This window comes from Marmota monax, unplaced genomic scaffold, assembly GCF_021218885.2.
Source record: "Marmota monax isolate L192 unplaced genomic scaffold, Marmota_monax_Labrador192_F-V1.1 WCK01_AAM20220418_F8-fsc00051, whole genome shotgun sequence".
In the NCBI taxonomy this organism is placed as follows: Eukaryota; Metazoa; Chordata; class Mammalia; order Rodentia; family Sciuridae; genus Marmota; species Marmota monax.
The window spans coordinates 16,455,638-16,468,414 of record NW_026695202.1 but is presented as its reverse complement, the minus strand read 5'-3'; positions in this window follow the sequence as shown (position 1 = coordinate 16,468,414).

Genomic DNA, 12,777 nt, shown 5'->3' with positions numbered 1-12,777 from the left:
GCACTCAGGCCCGCAGTCACATAAGCCCCCACCTCAGGGCCACAGGAACTCTGACTCCAGGTGACCCTGCAGCTCCCTCCCGCCCGTCACCTGCTGCCACCTGCGTGTGACCACAGCCCACCAGCACACCTGACTGTGAAGGCCCGGGGTCCCCAAGCCAGCCGCAGGGTATCCTGGAGTGTCACCGGCTATCAGGCCCTAGACCCTGAGGGCACGGCAGCCCAGCCAGGGAAAGGTCCTCAGCACCCAGAACCGTATGACACAGGGCCCAGGACAAGTCCTCTTCTCCGTGGGGAAGAAAAGCTCCAGTCAAAGGAAAGGGCCCCCCGGCACTGGGCATCTGGGGAGACCTGACCAAGGTCAGCATCTGAGAGAGGCTGAAAAGCAGCAGGCATCTCATGCGGGGCTGCTCCGCACGGCCACAGGCCACCTGGCCAGGGGGCCCTCTGCCACCCGCTGCTGGGGGACAGAGGAGGTCCTCGGCCTCTCTGGGCCTCGTTTTGTCACACGGAAAGCTTGGCCCAGTCCCGCTGGACTGGAACTTTCACTGGGCAGAGACCATGAAGGGCCTGTGCATTCTGTGCTCTAGCGGAACACAGCGCCAGCACCCGTGGGCTCTCACGGTGTTGACACGGAGTGGAATCGGGCAGATCCAGTTGTGAAATAAATCCTTTAAAAAGTACCTGGATGGGCTGGGGATGTGGCTCAAGCGGTAACGCGCTCCCCTGGCATGCGTGCGGCCCGGGTTCGATCCTCAGCACCACATACAAATAAAGATGCTGCGTCCGCCGAAAACTAAAAAATAAATATTTAAAAACTCTCTGTCTCTCTCACTCACTCTCTTAAAAAAAAATAAAAGTACCCGCAGCCGAGGCCCGTTCACAACGCTCCACACGTGGACCCAGCTCCACACGCACAGGCGGCCCCGGGAGAAGCCCACACGTGGACCCAGCTCTCTCCACTGGGCCTTCCTGCCACCCCACACCTCGGCCTGGTCCTGCCCAGATGGTTCACCATTTCCTAGCAGCTGCTGCTGACTGTGGTGGCCGTGCCCTTCCTGTCCTGGCACCTGCCTGAGGCTGCGTGGTTGGTTTGGCCCCAGAAGTGTCCACCTGCAGGCTGGCACACAGGGCAGCGCATCTTGGGGCAGAGGTCCCCAGGTGCCAGAGTGCCAGGATAGAGGCCTGTGACCTTTGTGGTTCGTCTCCAAGGTGCGGGTATGGCGCGACCTACTGTTTGTGCATTCACGCCACCTCCATGCCACAGAGGACTCCACACGAGGTTGTGGTGGGCTCTGCAGGGCGTCCACTGCAGATCACATGTGCCTGAGTCCGGTGGGTGGGGTGGGGAGGCTCCTCCAGGCCTCAAACACTGGACCCAGGTGGGACCCGGTGTCCTGGCGGGGCCGGAACAGTGGATCCCAGGGTCCCTCCACACGTCTGGGCTGGAAGTATGGGCACTCCCACCCCAGGAATCCAGGGCAGGGCTGAGCGCCCAGGAAACTGGGGCAGAGGCTCCCTTGCTTGCTGGCTGCCTCCTGGCACCCCCGCCTGATCCCTTAGGGGTCTGCAGTGGCAGGCCCAGGCCACACGCCACATCCTGCCTGCCTCAGATGCAAAGCCCAGAGTCCCGTGGCCCAAAGCCAGGACCCTAGCCCAGGGTCCATCCACAGCCACCTCCAGCCACCAGGGCGCCATCACAGTGAACTCCGTGAGAAACCTGTGGGCAGGGCGCAGCCCCTCCCTTGCCAGAGGGCGACACAGTGGCTGCACCGGGAAGGAGCCAGGGTGCCCAGGCCTCCTGTTCTCCCCACAGTCACTGGAGGGAAAGGCACGAGCCCGGGGCCTCCACAGAGCTCAGCTGCGTCCACTCCAGGCACTGAGACCAACCCATGACCCCATTTGGAGGGCCAGAGAGCCGAGGCCCGCAGTCACGACAGTGTCGGGGCTGCTCGCTGGAGGGTGTGTGGGCACCACCGCAGCAGCCACGGCCCAGCACACAGGGGCACGTGCGTCCACACGTGGCACACATGGCCCCCGGCCCCCAGGGGGGAGGAGGAGGAGGCCAGCTTGCCACCAGCCGCCATTTCCTCTCCTCTGCCCGAGTCCCACACCCGCCCGCAGCCTGCAAATGGCCGCGCAGGACAGACGGCAGTGGGCAGCAGGCACAGCAGGCCTGGCCAGGGCCTCCCTGACAGCAGCACCACTGAGCAGCACTGCACCTGGACTGCCTGGGGCTGGCTCTGGGCTGGGGAATGACCTGTCCAGGCCCCCAGGACACAGCCCTACAGCCCCTGGGAAGTGACAAAGACACCTGCCCTCCTGCCAGGGGCCCACGGGGGAACTGGGGACACAGCACACGTGTGCCCTTTACCTGCACACCTCTGTGCACCCACCTCAGGCAAAGGCCCCAGGCACATCCACACCCCTGAGCCCGTGTGGCAACCGGCATTCGCGAGTGCACAGCAGAGCTCACCAGGGGCTGGAGGAAGGCAGGGCGGCTGGAACCCCAGCCTGTCACCGCTGACCTCGGGAGCCCGAGCCTCTCCAGGGGCCGCCTCTGCAGGTGGAAGGGACGGACGGGGAGGCCTCTGGCAGGCCCGCCCCAGGGCTCCGCGGCACACCGAGGACCTAACAGCCCTATGGATGCCCCCTGTGAACCACGCTTTCTGGGTGTCCCTAAGTCAGCACTTACTGTCCCCCTTTCACAGACAAGCAAACCGAGGCATACAGAGGTGAAATGATTTGTCCTTGATCAACACAGCCAGAGGCACAGATGGCTCCAGGGGAACAGGGCCGAAGCCTCACATCCCTGTTACCAGCAACTATGCACCCCCCCCAGTGCTGAGCAGGAGCCTCGTGTCTCGTGCACCCCGACCAGGGCCGTGGTCCTCTCATTCCCAGCGCAGTCCACAAGCTGAGGGACAGCGCAGAAGGTGAAATGGTTCAAAGCCAGACCACAGAGCTGCTGGACACGGCCCCCAGTCACTCCCCAGCACCTCCACCAACAGGCACGACGGACGCGCTTCCCTTACCGGCAGGGCTGACCCCCACAGGCACCTCCCCAGCGCTCCCAAGGCAGGACGGACCTTCTCCGCGTGAGGAACTGCAGGGTGTGAACCCAGATTCTGGAAACGGGAGGCAGATGTTTTAAACGTGGGAAGGGAAAACATCGAGGTTTTGGAGCTGATGACATCATGATGTTCAAATTTCACAAAATAAACAGTTATCATCCTTTGCAAATTATTGGGGCTATAAAACTGCTCGGCCCTCGAGGGTGCTGATATGGACCCGTAAATTCTGTACCTTGTTATCTTGGTGAGATAATATATTTTTTTTAAGTTTACAGCTCCTCTATGTAGCCTACCTGCTGAAGTAGTTTTAAAGTTTGGATTTAAATGTACCTTTAGACAGTCCAAAATATTTACCATCCGATTTTTCATAAAGGCTCAAAACAGTCACAAGTCAAGGCAGAAGAGTCAGTGACTGCGCCTCTTTCTTACAGATTAAGCTACGAAAAGCAAAAGTCCCACAGCCCCAAAGTCTAAGTCTAGTGCCCTACACTGTTTATATAGCAAAACAAGATAAAAAAAAATGGTAACTAATTAAAACATCTAAGGTCCTCTGACATAGGGCATTTGAAGTCTTAAAAACAAAGATCAAAAATTAAATTACAATTTAATGGAGGTGATGGCTGATACTCTGCTGAGGGTCCCAGGCGATGGGCTCACGGCGTAAGTTTGTTTCCGTACACAAATGCAACTTGTTTATTTTGACCTCAGTTCTTCGAAATTGTCGACTCCACAATTGAAATATGCTGTGTGTTCCAACAAGTACCAGGCAGTCGTAATGACAGACCAGCCCATCTGTGCTGCGAGAATGTATAATTTCAGTCTATAGTGGAATTTATATAGAAGCAATGATGTGAAAAGTGCTTTGCGTGGTACTTTCTTCAAAAAAAAAAAAAACTGCGGAGAAACACTGGATGCTCTGGTGGAGGCCAAGATCCTGCCCATTTTTTTTTTAAACAACATCTACAGTATTTAGCTGACTTGGGGGGAGTGGGGGGCTCACCAGGAGAGATGCTTAGTGACAGCTGTTCACATACAACCACCTCAGGGGGCTAAGGTGCACCAGGAACCTGTGTGATCCATACACACAAAAAGCACTAGACGAAAAAAAAAAATCAGTGGAAACACTGACTCAGAATGAAAATGCTCATTTATGTAAGTTAATCAATTTTTTTTTTTTGCTGCTTGCCTCTGTCTTGTCCAAAAAGATGAATTATTGCTCAGTAAATTTTGTCACGTGTCATTTCAGAGTTTAGGATTAAAGGTACCTACATTTGTACCTGGTTAATTATACCAAAAAACAAAACAAAAACAAAATCAAAACCCACAAAAGCTAAAAAACAAAAGTGAGGGGAGGAGGAGGGCCGCTAGGAAGACACTTCCATTTTTTAAAAGTGCGGAACTCCCCTTCCCTTCCGCCTATCTTCTCAACTCCTTTGCCTTTAGAATACACTACACTGTTTTTTCCTATTACTTTTATTTTGCCACCAGTGTTTTATTCGAAGCTTGCTAAATATTTGGGTGGAATGGATCCTCCAGCTTGCAGCAGCAGAATGTGGCTGTCACAATCATGAAAATGTTTTAATTATCTCGGCTCTATATGCCTGTCTCTGCAGCCCCAAATCCTCCAGTATCGACTGCTGCTAATCGAAGAACAAAAGCAGCTGCCGATACCCCTCTCGTGAGCTAGTCCGTTTTCCTGTTTGGTGGTGTGTTCTGGCCGCTGCTCACACAGAGGCCAGGACACCCACGGCCCACACGCCTCCACTCTAGGAAAACAAAGATGTATTTACGTGGGAATTTTCCTCTTTGTGTGATTCAGAACTTTCTGGGTCTGATTTTCCATTTCCCATAAATCAAGACCCCAGCTACTCTCAAATGTGGGAAGCCAGAGCGCGTCAAGGATGCTTTTGTCAATCTGCCAGGGGGTGGGGTGAGGGTGCAGTGGCCCTGCAGAGCCCACCTCTCTGTACAGAGGCTCGGCACCCTGAAGGGCCGGGGACCAAGCTCAAGCACCCACCTACACAGCCCACGGACATCGGATCGGAGGGCACACAGAGGTCTTCGAGGGACTCTTGGCCCCACAGGCACCACTTCTGGCTCTGGATGGCCTGGCACAGCTCTGCAGGTGGGACCCCAGGACGGGCCAGGGCAGGCCTTGGGACCTCCCAGGGGCTCTCTGAAGGTGGAGGGTGCCCACGGGCACCCTTTGCCCAGCCCTATGAGCCAGGCGCAGCACTGTGAGGGGCAAACCCCAAACTTAAATAAGTGCTTAAAAAGCCAAGCTCAAAACAACCTCAAAGATTTTTCCCCACACTGAGCCGAAAGCCAAAAAAAGCTCTCTTCTTTCTGTCTTCAAAGAATAAAATAAAACGAGAGGCGGAAAGAACTAGATGCCGAAACGGTGGAAACGGAGGCATTAGAGATGCGGGACAAAATAAAAGGGGCTCTGTTTCTGGTGGCCGAGTCCTCCCTCCCGGGTGCCAGCCTGGCCCTGCCGCGCGGAGGTTGCTGGGAGGAGTCGGGACGGGTCTGCTGTTTTTCCTTCTACTCCTCCTGGCACCGCCAAACGTCAAAATGACAATAATGATGAGACCCCCACAACAAAGCGACACCCCCGGGCAAGAGAGGGTGGGCCAGCCCTCCGTGCCTCCCGCAGCACTCGTTCAGATTGTCATTGAACACGCGGCCACTGTGAAATAACAACATTCATTTTTATGATGGATTCTAAAGCCTGTAGCTTTGGATCTTAAAAATAAATGGGCTTGGCTCCTGCCTCTTCCCCGCAGCTTTTGGCAGGGCCTGCTTCACTCAGGATGGGGGGGGAGATAGAATTTGGGGCTTTGGATAAGCCAATTAGAGGGGAGGGACAGAACGGGCAGGGGAACACAAGATGGCAGGGCCCTCAGCTCGGCTCCAGCAGAAGGGAGAAGGTGACTTACCGAGGTGCAGGAGGACGGAGGCGCTTTCCCAAGAGCCAGGAAATGAAAATGATGTCCCCTGCCCTGACCGGTCACCGGGGCAGGGGAAGAGGGTGGGTCCTGCTGGCCAGCAGGCTGTCCCCAGGTGCCAGCCCTGTCCGACAGGCCCTCGGGCCTCCTGGGCTCTGGCCGCCCACCATCCATCGGTCCCTGGGTCCTGGCCTGGGCCTCGGCCCCTCCGGCACCCGGGGGCAGGGCTGCCAGGAGCGGGTGGCGCTGGGGGAAGCCCTGCTGCCGCCCAGGAGGACGAGGAGAACGCTACTTTTGTCTCCCGCTCTCCTCTGGCACTGGCTGCCCGGGGAGGGGGGGCCAGAGGCGGCCGCTGCGGCTCGGCCCCGCCCACCGGGAATTTTCGAAAGATGCTCGTGGGTGCGGGAGGGTGGCAGACGTGGCAGAGGCGGGTGGGCCGGGTCCCCAAACCCACCACCAAAAAAGGAGGGGGCTAGCCGAGGGGGAGAGGGAGGAGGACGCCACAGCGTCTGGCCACTCAGGAGCCGCCCGAGGAGGACGCCGGGAGCGGCCCGGCCCAGGCCCAGCCCCGGCGCCCGCCAGCCCCTTGGACAGGCAGCATGGCCTGGGCGCCATGTTGCAGCGCCTGCCTGGCTGGGCCATTCCAAGGGGCCCAAGTCCAGGCGGCCTGGCTTGCTGGAGGATAGAGGCCACATTGTTCCCACACCCAGCTCTGCAGAGGAGCATGCTGTGGCCAGCACCCTGGCTGCTTCCCTTAAGGAGAGGCCAGGGGCCACCACCCCAGGAGGTCCCACTCAGAGCCCTGCAGCGAACCATCTGACACCTGTGGCTGTGGGTGCTGTCCTGGCTAGGAGTCCAGGCCAGGGATTTGAATCCAGCCTCGTATCTACCTAGCCAACTGACCGTGGCAGGTCAGCAAGTCATCCATCTTCCCCCAGCCTCAGTTTCCCCAGCCACATAAGGAGGGGACAACCATTCCCACAGGGTGGGCTGCTAGGGTGCCAGGATGAAGCGGAGTCTGAGCACTGCGCCTGGCACCCCGCAGGCCCTCTCTCAACTGCCTTGAGGCCCAGGAGGGCCAAGGGTCCTTGTGGCATCCAGGCAGGTGGACAGGAAAAGAGGGCATCAGGGCTGGAGCCTGCGCTCATTCCCCCTGCCCTCTCCAACCATCAGTATCCTTTGGTGTCACCAGAGTTGATGCTTGCCACCACCAGGACATGTTTCTGTCCCCTGCCCTGTGACCTGGCTCCACATGCTTAGGTTTGAACGTGGGCACTTCTACTGAAGTTCATCAGACTCTGCCGCCATTCCATCAGACACAAGGCTGGCTCCACCTGGCCGCCCCATCCGTCCAGTCTCCCCTGTGGCCCCTAATGTGACACCAGCTCTGGTCACCTGGGAGGGCCTGGGGAAGGCTGCAGGCCTTGCCAAACCCTCGACAGGAGTCTGGCCCAGCAAGGCCAAGTTCCAGCAATGCCAAGGGCCACCTGGGCTGCTGCCTGCAGAGGCCCATGCCAGGTTCTGAGCCTGACTCCTGGACACAGTGAAGGACTCTGTGTCCACAAGGACTCCAGGGAAAGAGCAGCAGGACCCGGAGAAACGCCCATCGGCCCCTGGGGCAGGAGCCCCCGAGGCCGGCACTGTGTCTCCGCCTGCTCAGAGCCAAGGGGTGGGTGGAGCAGTGCGAGAGAAGGAAGCAGCCGAGGAGTCCTGCCGTCCTCAGCCTTGGTCTCACGCACACGCCACGTGACCGCCTGCCAGCTGACGCCAGAGACAAAGCAGGTAGGATTCCGATGCCATGCGCTCAACCAGGAACGCCGGGAATCCATGCCAACAACGGCTTGGCATGGCTGCCAAGAGCCTGGCCCCAGGAGAAGAAGGGTCCCCGTGCTCTGTGGAGTGGGCCGTGCAGTGAGGCCTGCCCTGCTGGCCAGCACCACAGGGGAGCCACTGAAGGCCTGGTGGCCATTTAGAAGGAGAGCAGGCGAACCTGGGTCCCAGCTGCAGGAGGGCTGTGCCCTGCAGTGTCACCATGACTAGAAGAGCCACTGCTGTGCCCAGAGATGCCGGCCTCCAGCCCACTGCACACCAGGCAGGCCCCAGGCCATCGTGGGCTCAGGACATAGGCACCTGGAGGAGGGCCCTTCTTGGAGGGAGGTGCGTGCCTTAGGGTTTGGCAGCCTCAGCACGGTGCTGGGTCAGAAGCCTATCAACAAGCCCTTCTGGGGGCTGGTGGAGGGGACACCACAGGTGACATCCACGGCCCCCAACAGGCAGGTCTGGGCACGACCCAGGGGTTCACCAGCTTCCCTTACTGTTGAAACGTACGGGAACCTGCAGCCAGACACCCTTGTTCTATTATGATTTAAAATGTTATTATAAAAGTCTGATTGGATGAAAATCTCTCTCTTAAACACATGAAAGGCAATTCCAAATTTAAGAGACCCCAAATCAGCAGGTAAATATTTCAGCTAAAGGCTCTTCCTGCCAGCTGAACTGCAGCATTACAGAGCATGGCTCACGGGAAAACCCAGCCTGGCTCTAGCCAGCAAGACAGGAGTCAAGGTCTTCTCTGACCTTGAGCAAAATTTCTATCAGAATATAGATATACGTATGTGTATATATATACACACACACATAAAGTTTATGAATTTACTTCGCCCTCTTGGGCACGTTTTACAACCACAACTACCAGTCTTATTGCACAACACTAATTGTGGCCTCTGCTGGTAACGTCTCTAGTCACAAACCCTCCCAGCCACTGGACAGTGAGTCCCGGACATTGGTGCACATGAGTATCCGAGCCTCAGGGGCAGCTGAGATCTGGAATCCAGACTCCACCCCAAAACTGGACAAGACAGGACTGGGTTCTGTGCTCGAGCGCCCTCACCAAGTGAACAGAGACCTGTGGGACAGAGGGTTTCTTTCTTTTTTCATTATTTCAATTTCACCACTTCTACTGTGGCCTCAAAGCCTGTCTGGACACCCCCAAAATAGACAGCACTCCTGTGGCAGCAATCTGTGGGCAACTTAACGCAGAGAGTGCAACCGGCTCGGCTAACAGGTTCTAGCATTAAAAATAACAAGATACAACAGCAGTTTTTAAAAAATAAAACCTCGTTTTGAAGACAAATGTTATCCATACCAACAAAACCTTGGGTGACGATGGAACAACTCCCCGTCTGTCCTCCTGCTCTGGCTTCTTGGAGGCATCCAGAGGACCACCTAAGGTGGCAGGTGTCGCCAGTCAGCCGACTGATGGTTCCCAGAGCTAAAGGGCCCTGGCACTGGGGCAGACCTGAGGGCTGTGGACCTGGCACTCCTAATGTCCTGTCCCCCGCCTCAGCTTCTCCGTAGGTCCCCAGGTGAGCCTGGGCTCCCGACCTCTTCCCTGTGCCCACAGCATGGTGGTGTAGGCCTCAGGTGGGGACTCTGCAAACTCTATGAAATCAGAAAATACTCAGAGGTACTCCCCCTGGGCAGGGTTTGTGGTGCATCACAAAAACGTCCGCTGCATCCAGGGTGGGTGTTTCAGGGCCTGTGTGCGGCTCTCCAGTCCATTCAAACTCCCCACGGCCTACAGGCCACTCCCAAGTTCATCTGAGAGCAGGGTTCAGGAGAGGGAGGTGAGGCTGGAACCCACAGCTAGGGGCCGATCGCTCACTGGAAGGCCTCTCCGGCACCCTCTGGAGACCTCCCTTTCTCCTCCTGTCCCCGTTTGTCCCCCTTCCATGCTGCAACCCAGCCAGGAGACAAAGGCTGACCTGGGCCTGGCCGGAGGGAGGCCTCATCCGGCTCACAATGTGCAACCTGGCCACCTCTCCAGAACTGGCGAATGCGCCCCTGCCGCCTCTAAGAAGAAATCACAGAAGAGAAAAAATAAACTTGTGAAAGTTTAAACTCCACTCAACAAAGAAAGCCAGATGTGCCTCCTGAGTTGGCCCAAGAGCCACAGGTCAGAAGACTTTCTTTTTCCTTCTTTAAACCTCTGCCCCTGACTATCCAGCCAGGGCCTGCGATACCCAGACAGTGCAGCTCAACAGCCATCCCAGCTGACAGAATACTGGTCACCCCGAAAATAAATATTCCACATAAAAGAGCCATTGTCTCTGCTGGGTGACAATTGTTGCTATTCTCCCTCCTCGGCTTGGTAACATTGGAAAGCACTGCCAGTGCTGTTCAGGGTTCCTTCTTGCTCCGGCAAAATATTTGGAGAAAGGACAATCTCTCTGGGTCTCTGTGAGCCATTTGGCAGGCCTCCTCCTGTACCTGGCCAAGGAACAATTAGCTCTTCAAGGTGTCGAAGCTCCCACCAAATCACCACCTGCATTTCCAGCAAGGCCACTGGCCACTGATGGGCCACTCTGGACCCCCATGGGGAGCAAAGGTCAGACACAGGGCCAGCCCCTGAAGTGCCACTCCTAATGAGGTTCCCATCCTGCTCTCGGAAGAGAAGGGGTGCCTCCTCCTCAGCACATCCTTGGTCCCCAAGTGGACCCTGGACTCATCTCCTGTACCTAATAGGAGATACAGGATGCATTCAGGTTGTCCTATTCACACCAAGTCCCTGGGACAAGGGAAGAGCTGCCTTTGGCTAGTTCCTGCCAGTCTACCTTGTCCACTTTGGCTACCACCTGTAGGCAGGGCCGGAAACTTGTTGGTGCCCTTCCCTGGGAAAAGAAAACTGGGAACTCTGTACTCAGAACATCATATTATAACACAAATGAATGATAATAAACAAATACATTAACAATTATAGTGACTGTCATTTACAACAATGACCAAAGTAGAAGCCATTTAATTCCTCTCCACGATGGGCCACATGTGGATTTATGGAAATCCTGTTGTCTGAAGTCTCTGAGATTGGTCATTATCGTCTTTGTTCCTGCTTTAGCACTCAGGGCACAGGTGCAGGGAGGTGACCTGACCTGACCAGGGTCACACGGTGAGCTGGGCAGGGCTAGATGGAAGCTCAGGGGGCTCTGACGTATACTGACATGAGCTTGGACAATCAGACTGACCACAACTCTGTAAGAGTCTTCCCCTCTCCCCAAACATACACATACACCCCCAAACCCAACCATCTCAACACACAACTGAGAGGGGAGTTCTAGGATGTGCCTGGCCTGGCCTGGAACACCCCTCCCTTCCCCCATACTGCCCGTGGAGGCACAGGCAAAGGCACCCTGGACTTCTCTGGATAGGAGGAAGGACCTGCCCCACAGGGTGCCCTCCTGCCTTGCAGAAGGGCTTCATCCATGCTGGGCTGGGACTAACCCAGGGCCCTGTGGGGACCGAAGCAAGGGAGACACCTTTTCAAAGCAGCCAACCGGCCAGGTGTAAACCACACAGGTGAAAAGCGACCCACTGCGGAGCTCCAGATGCCCCATCGAGAAAAGCCAAGCACAGGTCTGCATGTGCTAAGGCAGATGCACCACACCCGGCCACGGCGGAGGGGATGAGTGAGCCTCATGGCCGCACACTGCCGGGCGCTTGGCCTGGCCAGCCTCTGCCAGCAACTTGGAGACCCCTCACCTGGGAGGGTCTATGGCATAGCAGGGTCCTACACAGTTGAGGAGCCACCCCAGGCTGGGCCCTGGTTTCATACAAAAACAGAACACCCATCTCCCCACCAGCCCACACTGCGGCCCACTCCACCAGGCCCTGCTTACCCCATTCCTTATGTCGTATCCAGCAGTGAGCAAATCCGACAAAGAGCCGGTTTCGTTTTCAGGGCCTCCTCTTTTGTGCGAGTGTTGAGTCCTCAAAAGTCAATATTCCAAAATGGAGATGCCCTGGCTGGCCCCACTGTGTACTCAAGAATCGCAATCTGGCCACCGTCTGTGGACCAGGGTATTTATTCTCTGTGGCAGCAGAGGGGACCCTGAAGCTTTGACGAATAGCAACTACACTATGAGGCCCTGGTCCCAGCTCTTCTGAGGCTCTGATCTTTGCTCCTTGCCTTTGATCACGCCTGTGAGCCTAGTGAAAAGGAGACAAAGTGCCTTTTGGGGTCTGTTTTAATCCTGGGGTTTACCCATCAGCCTCTGCAGAAGACCAAACTTCTCATCCAATGAGCACTGTCACCATCTTCCATGGACCAGGGGGAACATCTCTGGCTTCTTATAATGACTAACCCCATCGCCGACCAGGCCAGGCCAAGCGGCAGCTCCCGCTACAGTGGCATGCCCTCAACACTGTGCCGCCTGCCTCTGAGATCACCCCTGAAGTCCCACCCTGGGGTTCATGTCTGCTAGGTGCCTCTGATAAAGTCATAAATAAAATTTAAAACCGGGAGGGGGTGCCGGGGAAAGCAGGCTAGCAGAAACCATGAGCAAGGCCAGCCTCTCCAGGACTGGAGCGGACTTTCATCCTCGGGTCCCTGCTGCCAGACCCTGCTGAAATGGTCTCCCGTGGCTCTCCCCGAAAGGAAGACAATCAGGGAACCCAGAGAGAGCGAGGCATAAAGTCTGGACTACACAGGCCTTGTCCACGTTCCCGGAAACAGGGCCTCAGTGCCAGCCCAGGACTCGGGGCGTTATGGAAACCGGCCGCAAGACTGTGGTGAACGCAGGCACCCGGGATCCAAACCACATCCACAAGGTGGGAAGGGAGGGGAATCGCACCTGTGGCACTACCGCCTTGAAAAGCAGGCTTAATCCACAGCGACAGGTTTCCTGTAGCCCTGGAGCGGTACATGCACGCATGGACACACGTTTTAAAATCCCCAGGAGCCAGAACCAATGAGTTAAAATG